The following is a 20,518-nucleotide window of genomic DNA, read 5'->3' as shown; positions in this document are numbered from 1 at the left end:
AAAACAAATATATTTCTACAGATAAAAATATTTAAAACACATATTCATACTTAGAAGATTCAAACTACAAGCAAAAAAAACCCCCTATATTGAAGATTTCAAACCTTATCTATGAGTTGTAATTCCTTCTCTGTGACCAATCCCATTTCACAACTCAGGTTAAGTGTTTCTTACCTACCTATTATCAGATATTAGCTACACAATTCACTCTATTTCTCTTTGTGTCTTGATCATTAGAAAGGTTAAAATGAATATATGTATAAAAAGTATATATGAATGAATATATATCTAGTTTTCCACAACCAACATATCCCAACACTTCTGTGATCCATTTTGATTAGAATTTTATATAAATACTGAGCTAATATAGTAATTTTTAAAAAATTTTTATTAGTGAAACACCATGAGGTACAGTTGTAGACTTACAATTTTTTGTGCTTGGGTTTCAATTATAAAAGGTAAAGGTAAAGGCCCTCCCGTTGATCGTCGATTTGCTCGAGCGGGCCCAGTAACGTCTCCATTGGAGACTTTATTGTTACTGTGTCTGGCATATCGAATACTCTCGGTAGCTTGCCGGGCTCTCCGAGAGGGGCGGAGGAATCGAACTCGGGTCGGCCATGTTGGCCGCTTGTAAGGCAAACGCCCTACCCACTGTGCTGTCGCTCCAGCCCAATTATACAGTGATCAAATACCCATCCCTCCACCAGTGCCCATTTTCTATCACCACAGGTCCCAGTATCCCTCCCACTTCCCATCCCCCCATCCTAATGTAGTAATTTGTACCTAGAAGTATTTAGATCAGACAAATGTTTTATTAAATGTAAACTTTAAAAAGCGTCTATCTTTATCAAACAACAGATGCAAAATATCTTTTAAACTGAATTTCTTTTAAACTGAAAAATAACTGATACCCTGAACATACCTATCTATATATACATATATAGATTTTTCATTGTCATTATGCAATCATTGGATAACAAAACCCTTCAAATTATCCTAACAGACAAAACAATAACAACAACCAAAAAAACACCCTATATCCAAACTCCAATGTCTTTCCCCTACAAACACAATAAAGATTCAGTTCATCTTGGTGGTAGATGAGATCCCTAGCACCAAGACGAACTGAATATTGAAGCAGTAAAGATACAATTTCGAGGAACAAAATATTATCTTTAATATCCCTCAATCTTCATTAAATATTTTTTCTTAAAATAAATCCAGCCTATTTTTAGGAATTCCTTTTATGACAAAGGAACTAGTTAGAGTCAACTATAAATTTGCTATTTTAAGAGTAAATTTCACATGATGATTCTGCAGAGTGTTATAGCAAGAATTCTAACTAGTCTGCCCTCAACAAACCAAAGTCAAATCCAGTTCATAAACATTATTAGTAATTTAAAATATTTACAGAATCATCTCAGCAGTACTTCTGTACAAAGTGTGAGTTCTTCATAATCAGTGTCGAAAAAGTACATATGGAAAGAATACAATTAAAAACAAGATAGCCTAGCATCATATTGTCAAATTACGGAAAACTGATCATTTACTTGAAGGTGTTCTAAATCTGTCAACAGCAAGACACATTATGATCAGTCTAGTATGATACTGTTTCTTTTAAGAGGCATTATTAATTCTCATACAATAGGCATGAGTCTTTTGTTTGTGAAGAAAACTGCTCACCTTGTTTTTATTTCTCCTTACAGTTTTTTCAATTAGATTTGTACTGTTTTGGTGAACTTTGCTGTCTTTCTTATTATTTCTCTTTTCTACATAATGTTTCCCCCTTTAAAAAAAAAACAAATATGGGGGCTGGAGCAATAGTACAGTGCACTTGCCTTGCATGAAGCAGACCTGGGTTGGATTCTCTGCCACCCAAATGGTCCCCCGAGCACCACTAGAAGTAATTCCCAAGCAGAGATCCAGGAATAACTCCTGAGCATTGCCAGGTATGGCCAAAGAAAAACCAAACAAAATAAATAAAAAACAAATGTGTTTTGGGGCAGAGAGATAGTAACAGTAGAAAGGGCTCTTGCCTTACATGCGGCAGACCTGGGTTCAATCTCTGGCACTCCATACGATTTCCTGAGCTCCACCAAGAGTGATCATTGAGCACAGAGCTAGAAGTAAGTCCCAAGCACTGGTGAGTGTGGACCAAAAACAAACAAAAACATGTATTTTAATTTTGTTTTGCGGACAATACCTAGGGTGCTCAGGGGATCATGCAGTGATAAGGGTCAAATCCAGTAATGAGTTATATTCCCTGGCCCTTAATTTATTTTTTAAACAGGATATACACCTGGAGGTGCTTGGGACCTGGGCAACTCCAGCAGAATTTGTGAGATTGTTTATAATAAGAATTGAAAGCACTAAAACTATTCTTTTTTTTTTTCCAGAAGGGGGCCACACCCAGTTGTACTCAGGATTTACTCCTGGCTCAGCACTCAGGGATCAACTGGCAGACTTGGAGGATCATACGGGGTGGCAGGAATCAAAGCCTGGTTGGCATCCTACCTATTGTAGTATGGCTCTGGCCCTGCACTGAAACTATTCTCATTAACATAACTACATAAAGCTAGAAATAGCTTCATCCAAATGCTGAGAGGCATTTTCACAAAAGGCAGCTGATTATACTTAAAATCTGTTAGCTCCTTCAAACTCCTTGAATTAAATCCAAACTCTTCAGTTAGCCTATCAGGCCCTTCATAATCATGCCTCAACAGGGCTACATAATCACATTTGTGGGACAAAAAATTTTTTTCCATGGTCAGTTTCTCTATTTTAAAAAATATTTAAAACTACAGTTTTCAACTGTATCGTTGAAAAAGATTTTATATATATGTATAACTATTTCTATTCTATCTAAAAGTTTATTTTTCCATTTTCCTTTGTTTTGGGGGGGAAGGCCACACCAGGCTGTGCTCAGGGCTTATTCCTGGCTGATACACAGGGATCACTTCCTGGAGGGTTTGGGTACCATATGGGTTGTCAGGGATAAATCCCAGGTTGGCCACATGCCAGACAAGTGCCTTGCTTGCTATACTCTCTCTCCAGTTCCCATTTTTCCTGCTTATTTGAAGAGGAATTAAAAGTTTCATGGGCTTCCAGAAATACTGGGGTCTAGGCTCTGTGCCTATTCAGCCCAGTGGATAAGTCAGTTTTGGCAACCAATCCATCTCTTTCCAACCACCTCGCTCCTCCATTCTTGGTTCCCAAAACTATAATGTAACAAAAACCATCCTGAACTTTAAACATAAGGATTTTTATCCATTATATTACCACTATCTAAATTACCAATTTCCTGCTTTTTAATGAACTCTTCAGACTCTCTACTTTCAAAGCTTCAGCATATGTTTGTTTTACCATTAGACTTTATCTGTTTGCATGTTTAGCTTTTCCATCAAGCTAAAAAGAGTTCTTCATTAGTTCCAGAGCATAAACATGTCTATTCAACTCATTCTGCATAGTATTAAACCTCAAAGTTTTCAGTGCATATGTATTATATTCAATATCATAACCTACTCAAGATTATAGCCTCTAGACAAGAATCACCTGGATTTCTACCACTCTGTGCCCAACAGAACTATAAATGTAGTACAAGTGTCCATGTAACACTATATTCTTCCCCCACACATATTGCCAAATTAAGAGAGTAATCACTTTCTATTTATATTTGCTTCCTGGATCAGTATTTGCTAATCATATGTAGCATTTAATTCCAAGGAACAGAAGTGGCATACCTGAAATATTAGCTGTCTTCTACTTTCCATTTCATAATAAAAAAAACTATTAAAGAAGATTGAGGAGCTAGCTCAATGGGCTGGTGTGCAAGCCAGAGGTGTAGGTTTAGTCCCTCACACCGCATGGTACCCCAATCACTGTCAGGAGTGACCTCTACACACCAAGCTAGAATAACCCTTGGGCACCACAGTTGTGGTTGATCAACAAACAAAAATCAACAAAGTACAGTAAAAAGTTTTAACATATCTATTTTTGAGAAATAAACACTGAAAGCAGGCTAGAGAAAGAGCACAGCAAGTAGTGCACTTGCCTTGCAAGTGGATGACACAGTTTCAATCCCCAAAACCCCATATGGTCCCTTAAGTCTGCCAGGAGTAATCCTGAGCACAGAGCCAAGAGTAAGCCCCAAGCCACAATGGGGTGTGGCCCCAAAGCAAAATCCAACATACAATAAAAAGACAATGCTGGGGGTATGGTGCTGCCAGCAGGTCAATCTGTACCTGTGAGGCGAGTGCATCAGCACCCTGATGGCACTGTCAGAATTTCAGATACCCCAAAATTGCTGCTTTGCCTTTGGCCAGACCCCAAAAACTTGGGGCAAAGTTTACCAAGAATGTAAACGGCCAAAAGTTAGGTATGTAGGAGACACACCCACAAACCACCTCCGGCTCAGCTATATAATTGGAGGCAAGGCCTCTGTGGTTCCTAATCGAACTGCTTAACAGCCATGATCCCAGAGAATCAGAAGTGAATCTCGGAACCCAAAGGCTTTTGGCAGAAATGTGTCCTGTTCCTGCAGTAGGTTACTGGGGCTGGGCCACTCCAAATGGGTATAGGTTTCATGCCTTGGCCTGTTCCCCTTGGTGTCTGGTGACCACCATCCTTCAGAGGCCACTGGACAGTCAGGTTTGGGCCTGCAGTAATGATACACGCGAGGCCTCACCAGATAGGGTTGGAACCAACCCTTACTTCCCCATCCCAGTGAGACCCTGAGTCGCCGCCTACAAACAGCGTCTCTGGCTTCTGATCAAGCTGATTAATGACCATGATCCCAGAGACTCAGAAACAAACCTCGAAACCCAGCGGCTTTTAGCAGAAATGCGTCTGGACTGCATACAAGGTGGCTGCCGCCTCAGAGCTTATAGGAAAGCCAGGTATGAGCCAGCGGTGACAGGGCAACTGCAATCTCATGGGAAGGGGGGCGGTACCAGCTCATCCTTCACGCCAAACCGAGGTCACAAATTGCCCCCCATGAGTGGCTCTCAGGCACAACCATAAACCAGACATACAGAAACCAATCTCATAATTATCTGGCTCTTTGCAGAAATCCCAAATCGTGGCCCCGTGACATTATATGATTCTCATAACCAGCTATAAAAAAAAACAAAGTATTTCACAATGCCTTTGCAGCAATTCTGATTGTTGGGGGGTGGGGGGAATTCTAAACAATAATGGTATATCTTTTGTCGAAATAATGAATGTAATCAATGTATTGAAGAGTTAAGTGGAAATCATCTGCCTCACAGGCATTGGGAGGGGTAGGAAGGGGGTTATATTGGGGTTCTTGGTGGTGAAAAATGAGTACTGGTGAAGGGAAAGGTGTTTGATCATTGTATGACAGAGACTTAAACCTGAAAGCTTAGTAACTTTTCCCACAGTGATTCAATAAATAAATATAAGGAGAAAAAAAAAGACAATGCTGAAAAATAATACTTTATTTTATGAGGGGGAAAATACTCTAAAAATATTAAATACCTTCCCTTTTTATCAAGTACTCTTACAATTAAATTTTCATTAAATGCTATTCATGTGTTACTTATATATTTCAAAAGTAAAAGAATTAATTTTACATTAAGCTTTTTTATTTTAGATATATCCATAAGTAGTTGGAAAGAAAAACAGAAAGTTCAGTGCTTCTTTCCTCAATATGCACATTCCCATGGAATTACTGAAAATCAAGAAATATTACCACTTATTCATATACTCATTTGTGTATATTAATATAATTGTCACATAAAAACACAATCATACAAGATTTTCCATGTTAATTCTGTATAGTAACCATTCCTTTGCAACACACTTAAGGAACAATTTACTAATAGGCAGATAGTTATTGAAAAACAAAATAGATGAAACTGCTTAAAAATGCAAAACACATGACAAATACAAACAAATTAGGGGTAGTGATGTGTGTGTGCATGTGTTCATGTATGTATTAGTGTAAGTGCGGCGTGATGCAATGCTGAGGATCAAACTCAGTGTGTTTGATCTAACTCAGGGTGGTGTATGTGCAAGGTATGCTCTCTACTGTGAAGATATTCCTACCTAAACATAAGTTTTTAAGTGAATAAAAATGTAGAGTTGGAAAAAAGTATTACTTGTCATTTGCTTGGTTGTCATTTACTTTGACTATCTGTTAAACTCACAGATATATAGGAAGAGGGGGAAAGGAAAGTTTAAAAAAACAGAGCAGAGGCCAAATTCTAACAGAGATCTTTCACAAAGAAAAAAATCAAGTTTTTCAAAAATCTACACAGGCTGAAGCGATAGCACAGCGGGTAGGGCATTTGCATTGCACACAGCCCAAGGGGCTGACCCGAGTTCGATTCCTCCACCCCTCTCAGAGAGCCCGGCAAGCTACTGAGAGTATCTCGCCCGCACGGCAAAGCCTGGCAAGCTACCTGTGATGTATTCGATATGCCAAACACAGTAACAACAAGTCTCATGATGGAGACATTACTGGGCCCGCTCGAGCAAATCGATTAACAGTAGTAGGAAAGTGCTACTATTTTATAGATTTGGCAAATATGCACCTTCAGAAAAATAAAAACCCACATATTTGGCTTTGTTTTATACAAGTAATGCTGAAAGTGGGACTGGACAGATAGTACAATGAATGAGTAAGTAGGGCGCTTGCCGTGCACACAGCTGACTTAGGTTTTATTCCCACTGGCCTCCTGGGCACTGCCATGAATGATCCCTTAACCCAAAGCCAGAAGTAAACCCTAAGCATTTTGGGGTGTGTCTTCTCCCACCACAAAAAAGCTAAAGGTATCCAATCATTTACTTTGGAAGGGGAGGGTGGTTTAGGGCCACATCCTCCAGTGCTCAGGGTTTACATGCAAAGTAAGCATATTACCTTACCTCCTGTACTATCTCTCAGCCATCATTTAATTCTGAAAATGTAACTTAAAGGTTATGTTTTGTTGGGCCAGAGGGATATACACTGGGTAGGATGCTTGCCTTGCACATGGTCATCCCAAGTTGAACTCCAGAGCCCAGCCAGGAATCATCCCTGAGCGCATAGTGAGGAGTCAGTTCTGAGCACCACTGCATGTGTCCCAAAACACAACAACAAAAATGTATGATTTACCATTCAGAACAGGGCTGGAGCGATAGCACAGCGGGTAGGGCGTTCGCCTTACAAGCGGCCAACATGGCCGACCCGAGTTCGATTCCTCCACCCCTCTCGGAGAGCCCGGCAAGCTACCGAGAGTATTCAATATGCCAGACACAGTAACAACAAAGTCTCCAATGGAGACGTTACTGGGCCCGCTCGAGCAAATCGACGATCAACGGGAGGGCCTTTACCTTTACCTTACCATTCAGAATGAAAGTGTCTTATGCTGCTTTGTGCTGGAGGGGAAGAAGGTATAGGAGAGTTTAACAGAAAAATTTGCTTATGTTTCTAAAGATCTCATAAGGCTTATCAATAATACACAATGCCACATTGTGTATTAAAAAATACACAATGCCAAGCAGACTCCAAGTTAGAAGCAATCACAGTCTCATATCTCATCCAAACTAAAATTAACTAAAGTCTTTCCTTTCATCCAAAACAATCTAAAGAGGCCTACAAACACTACCTGTATTAATACTACATCCAATACTCTATTCAGTATAATTTTATGAGAATAAAAAAAAGTTTTATAATATGTAGTATTCTATACAGTAACCAAATATAGCTATCCTCTAGCTATATGAATGTTGTGCAATTAAAGTGTAGCTACTGCAAATAAGGGACTACTTTTCATATAATTTAAATTACTGTTGTAACTATAATTTTAAAATATTCCTGGTAGGAAACTAAAAAATAATACAGCAGGTAAGGCACTTCCCTTGCACAAAGCTGACCCAGGTTTAATCCCCCACACCCTTTATTGTCTCCCTAGTTGTCTAGGATTGATCCCTGAGACCAAAGCCACAAGGCAAACCTGAATACCCCTGGATGTAGCCCTAAAACTAAACAAAACCAAAAAAAAAGAAAAAAGAAAAATTGTAGGGTACACAGTAAATTGAAACTATCTCTATGTAAAAATCAAGTACAAGAACAACTTTATTTAATAGCCGTCAGTGGAAATAATCAGGCATTTAAATCAGGTGTTCAAAACAAATTAACACTGGGGCTGGAGCGATAGTACAGCGGGTAGGGTGTTTGCCTTACACACACTACAAATCCAGATTTGATCCCCAGCATCCCACATGGTCCCCCAGCACCGCCAAAAGTAATTCCTGAGAGCAGAGCGAGGAGTAACCCCTGAGCATTTCCAGGTGGACCCAAAAAGTAAACATACACACACACACACACACACACACACACACACACAAATCAACAAAGGTCTAAAAGCAACAAAATGGAGAAATTTTCCACACAATTGATTAGGGGTAAGGGTGGGAGTAGGGGGTATTAGGATGGAAGGGTACTGGAGTCCTGGTGATGAGTATGGTATTGGAATTGTATACATGACAACTCATCATCAGTAGCATTGAAAACCATAGAATCTCAATAAAAAATTTAAAAACATAAATGGATCAACAAAACTCAACATATACAAATAGTACTACTAAACAATTAAAATAAACTACTGATACAAAAATTATATAAATTATATTACTATGCTTTTTAAAAAGACACTACAAATGTCAACATCATAGTAAACACCTTACCTTAAAAAATCTTAAATTTTAAAACTAAATTAAAAATATTTTTAAATAATAATCTTTTTTTGTTTAAGGGTCACACCTAGCAGTGCTTAAAGCTTACTCAAAGTTCTGTGCTCAAGGAAACACTTCTGTCAGGCCTCAAGGGATCATATCAGATGCTGGGGCTCAGCACTTTACCAGCTGTACCTCCCCCACATAATAAAAATTTTATTAAGATACGATAGCACAGTGGGTAGGGTGTTTGCCTTGCACGCAGCCAACATGGCCGACCCGAGTTCGATTCCTCCGCCCCTCTCAGAGAGCCCGGCAAGCTACCGAGAGTATTCGATATGCCAGACACAGTAACAACAAAGACTCCAATGGAGACGTTACTGGGCCCGCTCGAGCAAATCGATGATCAACTATATATATGAAACCAAAATAAATAAATAAGAGATTACTAAGTTATTGCCTCTTGAGCCTAATCTGTTATCCTCTTAAAAGTATGTTCTGTGGATGAATACAAAATTTCCCTTAAGCTTTGTTGGGGAATTTTTTTCTTTAAGAACACCAGTGTCTATGGGGCCAGAGAGACAGTGTAGTAGATAGGGTGCTTGCCTTGCATGTGGCAGACCCATGTTGCATCCTTTATGTCCCTGGAACACTGCCAAAAATGATTCCTGAGTGCAGAGCCAGGAGTAACTCCTCCGCATTGCCAGGTGTGGTCCCAAAACAAAAACAAAGAACAACAATATTTAAACCAGCATATCCCTGAAAGTGCAACTATGCCTGCCCTATCTTCAGTGGGGGAGAGAACAAGGAAGACCATGATGAGGACACTGGAACAATACAAGAGGAGTTATGCATTAGCCTTGGGGGCAAATAAGGGAACACTTTCTCTTTGTTCTTTTAAAGAAAGAAAATTTCCAAGGGGATGTTGAGTAACTTTTTTTTTCTGAAAAGAGGGCAGTAGGCCAAATAAGTTTGAGAACCTCTGATCTAAACAATTCAAGTCATACAACAGTCATTTTTCAGTAGCTGTAATATATTTATCTACACTAGAGAAGTCTAAATGCTTTTATCTTTACGCTGGAACAAAGTCCAAGGACTAATTCTGAGTATGCGTGTGTGTTTGGCTTCTGTTTATCTAAGTGTCAAAGTAAACTATCTAAAGTAAACAACACAAGAACCATGCAGTAATGGGGCAAATAACTGAGTAACTGAAGAAACAAGCATCCTTTTGCCAAAACAAAATTTCTCAGGACAAACACATTTCGGCTGTCATAGTATAACTAAAATTGTAATATGAAACATGACACAAAGGAGCAAGAGTCTTTTTTTTCCCTTTATTTTATTTTATTTTTTTTTACAGTTGTAGATTTATAATTTTTTGTGCTTTGGTTTCAATTATACAATGATCAGATACCCATCCCTCCACCAGTGCCCATTTTCCACCACCATGGATAATATCCCTCCCACCCCCATCCCCCCATCCCCCCTGTCTCTGTGGCAGGGCAATCCCCTGTGTTAGGAGCAAGAGTCTTAACCTAACAAATATCCCTTAAAGTTTGGAATTAAAAAAATTATTTCAGGGGCCAGTGCACAGCAGGTGGGACACTTGCCTTGAATGTGGATGACCCAGGTTCAGTCCCTGGAACCTCAGATAGTCCCCCAAGCCCTAACAGTACTGATCTCTGAATAAAGCCAGGAGCAAATCTTGAGTACTACCTGGTTTGACCCCCAAACGAAAAATATTAATTTATAGTATAAACTCTGATTTATAAATTTAATTATAATAAATTAAGTTAGCAAGTCCCTTACTTTTCCGATTCTTTTTTTTCTTTTTTGGTCACACCCAGAGATGCTCAGAGGTTATTTTTGGCTCTGCACTCAGGAATTACTCCTTGCAGTACTTGAGGGACCATTTGGGTCACCAGGGATTGAACCTGGGTTGGCAGCGTATAAGGCAAAAGCCCTTTCTGCTGTACTATCACTCCAGCCCCGCTCCAATTCTTTCAAAAATATAAATATTCCTTAATTTATCTATTTCTATATCCAGATTATGAGTTTAAAACTGTCATTCTGTACCAGGTATATTTAGTGATCGAGTACATGCATACCATTTATCAGCCCAGAGTTTTATTGTTTCAATTCCCTAACAACAGACAGAGACGAAGAGAGCAACCACAAAATGTCAACAAAACAGTGTAAAATGAATGCTATAATCTTTATGAAGTTTCTCTCTAGAAAGTTTCTAAACATGATACTATATTTTAAGTTCCTAAGACGACAGAGGAATTGACAAATTACTGGGAGAACTCAGAGGACTCACACAGCACACTGTAATATTCACAGCTATAATTTATTATAACAAAATTATATATATATATATATCAGCAAAGGAAAAAAGCCATATGAGCGTACACCCAGAAGAACAAGTTCAAAGTTTCCACATTTTCTCCCCAGGGATTCACATAAGTATGTCTTAAAACTCTAGAACCAAACTGGGAAAACAGATGTGAAATGTTGCCTAACCAAAGAAACTCATTATAGTTTCAATATCCAGTGTTTTTATTGGTGCGGTTGTGGTAGGTGGTTGCTTGAGTAGGCATCTTCTGTCTAAGCACATGAAATAATCCAAACACAAGCTGCAGAGAGTACAGTGTACAGGGCACTTGCCTTGCATGCAGCCCACCAAGGTTCCATCCTCTGCACCACACACATTTCCTTGAGCATTGCCAGGAATGATCCCTGAGCATAAACTCAGGAGAAAGCTCTGGGCATTGCCAGTTATGACTCAGGAAGAAAAAAAAAATGAAGACTCTTGGAAGAAAAGGTAACCAACAAAAGTCATACTATTTGTACAGGAGGTGTTTGCATAAAACATATTTTATGTTTGTACAGGGCTGGAGCAATAGCACAGGGGCAAGGCATTTGCCTTGCATGCGGCTAACATGGCTGACCTGGGTTCGATTCCTCCGCCTCTCTCAAAGAGCCCGGCAAGCTACCGAGAGTATCTCGCCCGCCCGGCAATGCCTGGCAAGCTACCCGTGATGTATTCAATATGCCAAAAGCAGTAACAAGAAGTCTCATTACTGGTTCCCCCTCGAGCCAATTGATGAACAACAGGAGGACAGTGCTACAGTGCTACAGTTTAGATATAGCAAAACACTATCACCTATTCCAAATGGAGAGAACACTCACCAAATCCCTTTTCTTTTTAATTTCAGATACCAGTGGGGAAGTGAGAGAAAAAGCACAATGGGTAAAGTGCTTACCTTACATACCAGATCTGTATTAAATCCACAACACCACATGTGGTTCCCTAGACTCACCAGGAGTGATCCCTAAGCACAGAGCCAGGAGTAAGCCCTGAGCACCACAGAGTGTAACCTAACCCCTCCCTGCCATTCCCCCAACCCATTAAAAAGATACTAGTGCAGCAAGTCCAAAGATTCACGAGTCTTATATATCCTGGGGCCTGCATAACTGTCATTAAACGGCTCAAATATTTATAAGTGACTGTATCAAGCAGTTCTAGAGATGTAAGAAAAAACAGTTTACATATACAACAAAATAGTAGTTCCCTTTAGGTGTTTATATTACTGTGGATGGAAACAGGTAGGTAATAAAAATTTTAGGCATAGAGAAGTCACTTAATGGGAGAATACATGTCCTGTCTATACATGGAGGACCTGGGTTCCATTCTGATACAAAATAATAATAATAATAATAATAATAATAATAATTAAAGGTTTTAGTGCATTTTTCTTTATAAATTACAATCAGTGATTATGCTCAGTAGATACCCTTAAAAGAATAGCAAATTTAAGGGCTTCAGCCCTACAGTGGGTAGGCTGTTTGCCTTGTATGCAGCCAATCTGGATTCGATTCCCAGCTTCTCATATGGTCCCCTGAGCACTGCCAGGGGTAATTCCTGAGTGCCTGAGCCAGGAGTAACTCCTGTGCATCACCGAAATGACCCAAAAAAGCAAAAAAAAAAAAAAAAAAAAAAAAAAAGCAAATTTAATTTAAGAATATTCAAGAATATTCTTTATCTACATAAGTAAAGGCCCTCCCGTTGATCATCAATTTGCTCAAGCGGGCCCAGTAACGTCTCCACTGGAGACTTTGCTGTTACTGTGTTTGGCATATCGAATACGTCACGGGGAGCTTGCCAGGCTCTGCCGTGCGGGCGAGATACTCTCAGTGGCTTGCCGGGCTCTCCGAGAGGGGCGGAGGAATCGAACTCGGGTCGGCCATGTTGGCTGCATGCAAGGCAAACGCCCTACCACTGTGCTATCGCTCCAGCTTTATCTACATAATTTGCAAAATTTCCCTGAAGAGCAATATTTTTTTTTACAAAAAAATGCAGGTACTAAGAACCGTGTGAGGTGCATGCATGTGTGTGTGTGCGTGGGGGGTGGGGGGGTGAGAAAGAGAAAGAGAGAGAGAAGGAGCAAGAGAGAAATTGAAACCCAGCACTTCACATAAGCACAAGTTTCTCTACATTATTGAGTTGCACACTTGGCCCACATCTCAATTTCTGTAGGCATAAGTAAATTAAGAAAATGTATATTAATATGTATGTGATTATTGATGCAGTGTTTATAATAGTTAGAAAATGAAAACAATCAGTTCTCCACCAATAAACATTCAGGTTATCAAGATGAAAGTGTACAAAAAAATGCTATACAGTCACAAAAAATTGTTTAGGGTTGGAGATGTAGAAAAGTAGTAGAGCAATAATTGTATGTCTTATATGTATCTTGTATGTGGTAAATTCCTGGGTTCTGTCCCCAGTACCACAGAAATTTTTTTTAAAGGGAGGAGACTGTTTAGATTTCATCTGCTGACACTGAAAGAACTTCAACACATTAGTTTTTATTTTTATTTGATTTTGAGCCATAGTTGGTGGTACTCAGGGTTTATTACTGCCTCTGTGCTAAGGGCTAATTCCTGGTAGTGCTCAGGATCTAACAAGAATAAGATCACATAACTTACCCCTGTACTAAATCTCCGGTTCCTACAATTCACTTTAAAATAAAATGACCATATTCAACACTTCAATAACATAATACAAAAAATTTGGGGGGGTGGGCCATACCTGTCAGAGCTCAGGTCTTACTTCTAGCTCTAAACTCAGGAACCACACCTGATGGGGCTCTGGGGACCATATGGTGGTGCCAAGAACTGAAAACGGGTCTGCTACTTGCAAGGCAAACACTCTACTGGGAGTACTATCTCTTCCGTTCCAATCTCTTTTTTCTTTTTATTTTCTTTTTTGGGTCACACCTGGCAATGCACTGGGGTTACTCCTCACTCTGCACTCAGGAATAACTCCTGGTAGTGCTCAGGGGACCATATGGGATGTTGGTAATTGAACCCTGGTCAGCTGCATGCAAGGCAAATGTCCTACCCACCATGCTATCGCTCCAGTCCTCAATCCCTTTTTTTCTTAATTCATGTGTGTAAGAGTGAATAAAAACGTTCTGCAAAAGTATACATTCTGTAATACCTGAAGTGGTATTACAGTGGGTAGCACTTGCATTTCATGTAGCTGACCTAGGATTGATTCCAGCACTACATATAGTTTCCCACCTATCCCCTGCAAACCCCACTGAGAGAGATACCTAAGAGAAGAGCCAGGAGTAAGCCCTGTATACTACCAGGTGTGGCTTACAATTTTTTAAGTACATATGCCAAACAGTAGTGATAGTGTAAGTGGTATTAATGCACTTTTCATTATACTGCATGCAGGCAAGCTGGATTCAATCTATGGCACTCTATATAGTCTCCTGAGCCCCACCAGAAGTGATCCCTGAGGAAGAGCCAGGAGAAAGCACAGCCAGGTGTATCAAAAAAACAAACAAAACTAAAACAAAAAAGGCCCACTGCTACAGGAAACTACCAAATACAGAAAAAAGTTTCTAGAAATCACCCATCTGAATGGATCACGGATATAGGTCATCAGTAGAGCACTTGCCTTGCATATGTGTGAGATCCTGAGTTTGGTCTCCAACACAAACAATAAAATAAAATTTTAAAAAATTATTGTGTATGTTCAATTACACAGGATTCTATCATAGGTAATTAAATTTTAAAATACTTAATAAAAAGTTATGCCTATATATCTGGTTTTAGACACACAACTAGAAATAGATAAAAAAAAAATTTAGATCACTATGAAAGTGATTAAAGCCATACTAAGTGAACAGCTACTTCTATATTAATATACTAGGCAAATAACTTTGTTTCATATACATAAGACACTAAAGATAAAATCATAAAGACCAAATACACATCAATGGGAATCTGGACTGAGGGATGAAAGCAGAAAGCAAAGGTGAAGAGGAATGAGGAAACAGGAAGATTGTACAACATTCTTACTAAGATGGTTGGTATATAACACAGGGGATTGCCCTGCCACAGAGGCAAGGGGGGATGGGGGGATGGGGGTGGGGGGATATTATCCATGGTGGTGGAAAATGGGCACTGGTGGAGGGATGGGTATCTGATCATTGTATAATCGAAACCCAAGCACAAAAAATTGTAAATCTACAACTGTAAAAAAAAAAAAGAAAGAAACAAAAAAAAATTTAGTAGCACTCGGATGGGGGAGATGGGGGGTGGGAGGGATACTGGGATCCGTGGTGGTGGGAAATGGGTACTGGTGGAGGGATGGGTACTTGATCATTGTATAATTGAAACCCAAGCACAAAAATGTGTCAGTCTGCAACTGTACCTCATGATGTCTCACTATTAAAAAAAAATTTTTAATTAAAAAAAAAAAAGATGGTTGGTATATAACCCATTTTTTTGCCAAATTTAACAAGGGTGGGGGCTGAAAGAATAGCACATTGGGTAAAGGGTTTGCTGTGCATGTGGCCTATCAGGTTTAATCCCTACCATGCCATATGGTACCCCAAGCACTGCCATGGGTGATTTCTGAGTGCAGAACCAGGAGTAACTCCAAAGCATCACAGGGTATGGCCCCAAAACAAACAACAAAAAGCTAACACAAGGGCGATCATGCCAGTAGAGAAACAATCCAGCTCCATAACTAATCTCAAAAAGAGCATGATGCCAGGGAATCTTCCCAGGTAGACTGTCCAGGCTGAGAATTCCAGGGCCTTCTCAGAATGGGGAGGCAGGAAGATTCCCCTTTCTGCCTCAAGGTCCAATAGCCCAGAGACACGTTGACACTCTCTGGCATAAAATGGTACAGCTTCAGAACTGAACCTCATCAAACTGCCAAAAAACCAAACTGTTCAGTTCCATAGCTCCTGGACAATGTGGCTGCATATGCAGCCAAATGACACCCTAAATTTCATAGTTAGCCCAGTATGATCACAGCAAATCTAATGGGAACATTGCACAGACAACCACAAAGCTCAACAAACCTAAACAACACAGAAGTCTCGACAAGCACCAACTTGCCCAGTAAATTCTTGGACAAAGATTTTAATAACAGCATTGTGAGACATAACAATCACAAACTGACTCTAATTGATAAAAGTTTTGGTAATATAATTTGCCTGTCATTGTAACAATATAAAGTAGCTGACCTTCTGCTTGCTACTCCACCATCCCAGGTGAGGCTTGCCTTCAGCTGACATCTCTAGGTCTATTCTGGAATGGGAGGCAGAATAGACCAACCTGAGCCATATTATGGGCTAATACCACAGCTCCATCCTGATCGCCTGCTTACTGCTCCACCAGGCCAGGAAGGGCGGAGAAGACAGAGGACACTTCCACTTTAGTTACTACAAAGACTCATCCCCAACACAGTTAGAACACTAGAAAATCAATGGGGAAAACATAAAGAAACCCACAAAGCTCCATAAGTAAAAGCAACATCCCCAAAGACCTAAACAACATAGTAAATTTTCAGTGTCCTTAGTGACACTATGATGTTTGATGAATTAAAAGAAACAATAGGACAGATAGTCAGCATAGCACAAGAATGTATGAGTAGAAATTAAAAACTACAACGAGAAATGCTCGTCCTTCATGCCCTACCAAGGTCACGAGTTTTCCCCCATGAGCAGCGCTCCGGCACAGCCATGGCTCCAGAGGCAAGAGGACTTAATCCAGAGCCCAGCAGCTTGCAGCAGAAAAGTGAATGGACTCTGCGTTCAACTACAGAGCCATGCCTCCCTGGGAGGGAAAGGGTGTTTCTCCCTTCTGCCTCCCCCCCCACCCCCACCCCCAGAAGCAAAGCAGCCCCAGCCTCAGAGCTTATTGGAAAGCCAGCTATGAGCCTGCGGTGATGGGGCAACTGCAGCCGCATGGGAAGGGAGGCAGTACCAGCTACTCCTTCACGCCCTACCGAGGTCACCAGTTGCCCCCCACAAGAGGTTCTCCAGCACGCCCATAACACCAGACGCACAGAAACCAATCTCGTAATTATCTGACTCTTTGCAGAAATCCCTCCAGACTTATCTAGTAAAATATCAGAAATCCAAAATCGCATGGCTGCTATTGCAGCTGCGCAACATCATATGGTTCTCATAATTAGCTATAGAAAACAAATTATTTCAGGATGCCTTTTCAGCAATTCTGATTGTTGGGGGGAAATTCTAAACAATAATGGTGCATTTTGTCGAAATAATAAATGTAATCAAAGTAGAGAGAGAGTTAAGTAGAAATCATCTGCCTCACAGGCATTGGGAGGGTTGGGAGGGGGGTATATTGGGGTTCTTGTTTGTGAAAAATAAGTACTGGTGAAGGGAAAGGTGTTTGATCACTGTATGACTGCGACTTAAACCTGAAAGCTTTGTAACTATTCCCACAGTGATTCAATAAATAAATATACCAAAATAAATAAATAAATAAATAAATAAGGAATGAATGACATGATAGGTGATATTTAAAAAAAAGTCAACAGATGCTTTAAACAGTAGAATAACAGAAGCTGAACAATAGACTGAGGAGCTCCAAGGAGAAGAGAAAAAAAAAGTAGAAAACAAGTAGGAGGTTGAAAATAGTCTGAAAATGAACAGTAAATCAGAGAACTGTGGGATAAATTATAAAGGAACAATGTAAGAATCATCAGAGTTCCTGAAGAACAGGAAGGCAAATGTGATGAAGAAACATTAGTAAAAGAAGTCATCAAGAAGTTCCCTGAGTTGAGGACTACAGGCACTAAGATCCAATTAGTCTGGCGAGTCTCAGTGAAAATAGACCGAAGACACATTATACTTAAAGTGACAAAATCCAAGGATAAAGACAGAATATTAAAAGCAGCAAGATCAAAAAAAAGAACTTACATACAAAGGAAAGCCCGTAAGATGTATACCAGATCTATCAAATGAAACTCTCTAAGTCGAAAGAACATGAAAGGATATAGTATAGAAACTCAACAAAAATGAAAACCTCACCAACAATAATTCAGCTGGATTATCACTCATATTTGAAGGAATTATTGATAGGCAACAGCTTAGAGAATTCACAGCCTAGAAACCAGTTTTGCAAGAAGCATTAAAAGAGGTCTTTTAGGGGCTAGACTGATAGCACAGCAGGTAGGGCATTTGCCTTGCATGCGGCCCGACTGCGTTCGATTCCCAGCATCCCATATGGTCCCCGGAGCATGGCCAGGAGTAATTCCTGAGTGCATGAACCAGAAGTAACCCCTGTGCATCGCTGGGTGTGACCCAAAAAGCCAAAAAAAAAAAAATTAAATAAATAAATAAAAGAGGTCTTTTAAAAGAACAGGAGAAACTTCCCATCATGTGGCACTGAGCATGACACTCACTAATGGTGCACCTGGCTGTTGTTTACTAGATTAAGGTTAAAAACACATAGTAATTAATTATCACAAATATGCACTTAATGATTTATTTTCTGAGAATTCTATTTGCCATTTCTTTAAGTTTTATTAGACCATGTAGTATGAAATAAACTTGTTATATGCCTGCCAAGGGGGCAGGGAGGAAATCTGGGGATTTTTAAGGAGGAAAGGGAATAATGGTAGTGGGGTTAATGTAACATTGTATGCCTGAAAGATCTGGATTATGAACAACTTTATAAATCACTGTGTCTAAATAAACATTTCTGGGTGGGGAAAAAAGTACATTTGTTTGTGCCTGCAAGGGGGAGACCAGGGTGATCGGTGGAAAACTGGGGATATTGGTGAAAGGTGACACTGGTGATAGGACTGGTTTTGGAACACTTAAGTAAATAATAAATCTGGGGGTCGGAAAGATAGTACCACAGATAAGGTGCTTGCCTTGCACCTGGCCTACCAGGATTCAATCCCTAGCATTCTACATGGTCCCCTGAGCACCCCCAGGAATGATTCCTGAGAGCAGAGCCAGGAGTGAGAGGAGTAACCCCTGATCATTGCTGGGTGTGGCCCCAAAACAAACAAACCAAAGAGAAAAAGTAAATTTTATAGATATTGAACTTCAATTGTTAACAACAATTAAGTCAGCTCTTACACCAAAAATTCTGTAAAAATCAACTCAATTGAGCTCCCATTTGACCCAGCAATACCACACCTGGGAATATATCCCAAAGAGGCAAAAAAGTATAGTCGAAGTGACATCTGCACTTGTTTGTTCACTGCAGCACTCTTTACAACAGCCAGAATCTGGAAAAAACGTGAGTGCTGAAGAACAGATGACTGGTTAAAGAAACTTTGGTACATTTACACAATGGAGCACTATGTAGCTATTAGAAAAGATGAAGTCATGAAGTTTACATACAAGTGGTATTACATAGAAAGTATCATGTTAATCGAAATGAGTCAGAAACAGAGGGATAGACATAGAAAAATTGCATTCATCTGGGGAACATAAAGTAACAAAATGGGAGACTAACACCCAAGAGTGGCCGAGATTAGTACCAAGAATTTTGCTCCATGGCTTGGAGGCCAGTCACACATGCTAGGGGAAAGAGGAGCTCAGATAGAAAAGGGAGCACCAAATAAAGGGTGTTGGGAGGATCCTCCCAGAATGGAAGAAGCATACTGAAAGTAGACTATAGACCAAACATGATTCCCACTCAATGCCTCTCTTGCAAACCACAACATCCAAAAGGAGAGAGAGAACAAAAGGGAATGCCCTGCCACAGAGGCAGGGTGGGATGGGGGGGATGGTGAGTGGGAGGGATACTGGGACTCGTGGTGGTAGAGGATGGGCACTGGTGGAGGGATGGGTACTTGATCATTGTATAACTGAAACCCAAGCACAAAAATTTGTAAGTCTACAACTGTACCTCATGGTGTTTCACTAATAAAAATTTTTTAAAAAAGAAAAGAAACCTGTTTTGCTATGGGAAAGTAATCCAGAAATTCATTTCATCTGAAAATACTTAGAAAGGTGTGCAATAAATCAAATATTTCAGAAAAAAAATCAACTTAAAGGGGGTACGGTGCTGCCTGTAGGTCAACTTGTACCTGCGGGGCAAGTGCATCAGCAGCCTGATGATGCCTTCAGGCTTCCTGATACTCCCAAATTGTCACTGTGCTTTTGGTTGGACCCCAACAATTTGGGGTCAAGGTTACCAAGAAATTTAATGGCCAAAAGTTAGGTATGTGGGAGCCACACCCACAAACCACCTCTGGCTCAACTATACAAGCTCATTTATTGGCTTTACTTCAGAGACCCATAAATAAATCTTGAAAGAAATCAAAAGCCCCTGGCAGTTGCTTGCTTCCACAATCCAAAATCACCTCCATACCCCTGGCCTAACTCCACCATCTCAGGACGGACCTCACCAATATATAAGCTGCTGAAAAACTGAGTATGTGGGCTTTGTGAATGAAATCTCCAGGCTTTTTCAGAGTCGGGACTGGCTAACTCCCTCACCTCCCTGTACTTCTGGAAGCCTCGGGAGTCACATCCACACC

General features: G+C 40.1%; 1 protein-coding gene across 1 annotated transcript in view; it reads right to left on the bottom strand.

Moving 5' to 3' along the window:
- BMPR2 (bone morphogenetic protein receptor type 2) overlaps positions 1-20,518 on the bottom strand; it is a 180,637-nt gene that overhangs the window by 86,812 nt on the left and 73,307 nt on the right. The gene's annotated exons all lie outside the window — the stretch shown is intronic.

Source organism: Sorex fumeus, unplaced genomic scaffold (assembly GCF_029834395.1).
Source record: "Sorex fumeus unplaced genomic scaffold, SorFum_2.1 ptg000014l, whole genome shotgun sequence".
NCBI lineage: Eukaryota > Metazoa > Chordata > Mammalia > Eulipotyphla > Soricidae > Sorex > Sorex fumeus.
Note: the sequence above shows the minus strand (reverse complement) of the source record. Positions and strands in the feature narration are given on the sequence as shown.